The sequence below is a fragment of the Cupressus sempervirens genome, chromosome 9 (assembly GCF_028749045.1).
Source record: "Cupressus sempervirens isolate cs-2001-9-10 chromosome 9, ASM2874904v1, whole genome shotgun sequence".
NCBI classification, from domain to species: Eukaryota; Viridiplantae; Streptophyta; class Pinopsida; order Cupressales; family Cupressaceae; genus Cupressus; species Cupressus sempervirens.
In genome coordinates this window covers 486,597,183-486,600,859 of record NC_143126.1, presented here as the reverse complement: position 1 = coordinate 486,600,859, position 3,677 = coordinate 486,597,183, and positions in this window count along the sequence as shown.

Here is a 3,677-nt window from a genome sequence, read left to right as displayed (position 1 = left end):
ACAATTTTAAACTCCTTTTTCCAATCGCTTTCCAAACTAACTGTATATTTCTTTACAGCCCTTTTTGTAATTAGCCCTCCTATGTAGGTTTTTGATCATTATCTTGCAAACTTTCTTAACAACCTACAAGAAAAACAACAATTTAGGATACCCATTTGGATTATGTAAAGGGTTTTGCTGGTTTAGACCTTTGATATTGCCTGTACAACACATTTCCAAAAAATAAGGGTTTTGTGGCTTTACAAATATCTTTGATGTATCCTGCAATGCTTTTGACCACTAATGTCAATAAGTCATAATATTAGTAACAATTATGAAGCTATCTGTTACTGATACTAACTCAAATAAAAACCAATGCACCAGAAAAGACCTATGAAGTATACTTAAGAGTGCCCTCGGCTATTTTTAATACATTTGAGGACATAGAGGAATAGAAAAGAAGCATAAAATAGATATCTTCGCTGCTACTCATAATAAATAGAAGACATACTCAGCCATGGTTGCATGATATAATCACAATGTTACACCCATTAATAAATAGTATGAAATGCTTGCTATAACAATAATCAATATAGTCTTAATCAAAAACAATAATTAATGTTGCCTCAAAATAACCAATATTTAAGAGAATTATATGAGAGCTTCTAAAAGAAGAATGATTTTTCACCACCCACACTGCCCAATTAGCAAAAGGAAATTCAATGTAATAATGTGATCAAATGTATATAGAATGGAAATCTCTCCAGACTAAAGGTAGGCTTACGGGTTACAACAAAAAGAACCTAATGCCCACACTTATTCTCAATATGGTAGAATGAGTTGCAATCAACTCTGTCGCTCTGATAATAAAACTTCCTGGAACAGACTAAATTACTCAGAAGTTTCACATACATCAGATTCGGTAGCTGTATAACTATTATTTAAAAGGAAAAGCTTATAATGCTCCAACAACAAAATTTACAATATCTTCATATTGATTGGTATCCATGTACATTTAAATGAAGCACAGAAAATGAAATTGGTACATATAAGAACTTCTAAAGCTGAAATGTATACATAGTTTTAGTAGTTTACAATGCACTGCCAACATTAGCAACTCCATAGGACTAAATTACACCATGCTTGTTGCAGAGAAGATAAATCAGCATTCAAATCACAATGGAAATATTCATACCTTTAGCGACTTTAAAAAGCAAATACAACAATTCTAGACCTATGCTCTTGTCAACTAAATCATAGTTTGCAAAGCTATATATATATATATATATATATATATATATATATATATATATATATATATATATATATATATATGAAAATTTAGTATAGTCGTAGATGCATGTACTAAACAAACTTTTAAAACATGGCAAACTGAACATAATTAAAAATGAGAAAGCTGGAAAATGCCTCCAAAGCAATAATAAATGATATGTCCAAAATCAATAGAATTCAAAAATTGTCAACTGCAATGCTCATATTTAACCAAATCCAGGACCTGAAGCCAGTGGATATCATAATGCATGAGTGTCCAACAACACAGTTCATAGCTCATCACTGAACAGATACTAAACATAATCCTAAGTAAAACTCACCAGTGAGCTAGAAGATGGGGGTGTCATAGATGTTGTAGGAGGCCTTTGTGCAGGAAGATGCATCCTCATATTGTTCATTTGTTATAAGAAAATGACCTAGCAGTGAAGAATGAAATAGGAAAAATAGTCACATGGATAACAAACATGCATAAACAACAAAAACAATAGATTGACATGCAATAATCAATGAGTCTCAAACATAACAGGGTCTTGAGAAATGTGATTGCTACAACAAAACACCCAGCATCACAACGAAACTTGTTTCAAAGTGAAAAAATTGCTCAAATACAAATTACATAATTAAAATTTCAAAATTAACTTATTCCAACTACTGTCACAAAATGACAGAGTGCACATTTTACAAAAGGTGCTCCAAATGGATACATAAGTGTTGTGCAACAATTCCCGCAGTTCACATGTGCAACCTGATTTGCTAGTTCAAATGCACATTGTCCACTGCCAAATTATTATAAAAATCAATAGGACATTTCAGAATAACATAGTGAATTACTTCTACTAGCTGGAAATATTCTGGCAGAATGACTGAATTTTTTAAGTGACTAATACAAGGGGTAAACATAGAGATATAAGATGTGAAAGCTGCAACATACCAACCTGCACCTACTTATTTATCATTCAATGAGAATGAAAAGAACCAATCACCCTTCCCATCATTAACACCCAACACATTGCTATTGCTCCTCAACCCTAATGCTTGTTAGAATTTTACCTACTAGCCCAACAATCTCATCCTCGTAGCCTAACAATCACATGAGAAATCCCCCTTCAAGCCCCTTGATATCATGTTCACATTCATCATCAAGAGGGAGAGATCCTATGGATGACCCTCTTGACCCTCGGGCCTTACTGTCATCGAATCAATTCAACGCTCTCCTCATAGATGAGGAGATTCTTGACTCTTAATGATCTATCATATACAATGATGGAATGTGAGGGGATTAACAATCTCATCTTGTAAGTATTAGTTCAAACAGTTCATCTTGAATATCCAAAAAAATGTCTTAATGCTTCAAGAAGTAAAAAATTCAATCTCATCTTGATGCCTTGCTTGCTATAATTTGGAAAGAGGCCCATTTTTTCCATACTAACCACTCGAAAGGTAGTGGAGGGGTTGTGTTGTGTCTTGCTCCTTAGTTAGCCAAATCAATTGTGGCCTTGGATTAGACCCTAATAAATTATTGCGTGTGTGCAACCATGTTGGTTGAAGGTACTATTTTGGGATTGGTTACGTACCCATTTACCTACAATTGAGTGGGTTATTGGGGGTGACTTTAACATGGTGGAGCATCTCGCTAATCGTAGTTGGCATAGCCATCCCAAATTGCTTCCACTTGAGTTTGAAGCTTGGACACTTTCTTGAAATTCTTTGGGCATGCTTGATTCCATCTCAAGAAAAATGTATTCTCATAGACCCCATTGGTTCACATGGAACAACTGTCGTAAAGGGTCTTTTCGTAAAATGTGTCACTTGGATAGATTTTATATTTCACCCAATTTGGTTGTTCTTCATTCTCTTTTAGGGCACCTCATTCAACTAGACTTATCTGCTACTCTTTCAGATCACCTCCTATATTCACCACCATTTCTCTTAATGGTGCTAATGCTCTATCCCATGACCTCCCATACAAATTGAACACATCTCATCTTCAAAACCAAGACTGTATTGATGGATTTCTTGTTGTTTGGAGAGTTGAGCCTAAACCCCAACATGATAGATGGATCTATTGGTGGGAAAGAAGTCTTGCTTGTTGTACCATTTTCCTTCGAGACTATGGTAGAAGAGCTTTTGTGAAGCATCATAGACTTGAAAAATCTCTTAAAGGCAAGCTTTTTCAAGGTAGAAAATGTTTGGACAACAATCCCTACATTATACCCTTACAACAGTCAATTGCTCACACTAAAAATTGTCTACACAAATTGAATGCCTATAAAAGGAAAAGTGCACAATTGTGATCTCAACTTCAATAGTTGAAGGATGGTGATAAGACCACAAAGTTATTGTTTCAATTTTTGCAGTAGAAACATAAAAAGCAACACTCTCTATGGTTAAATCTATTAGTGGCA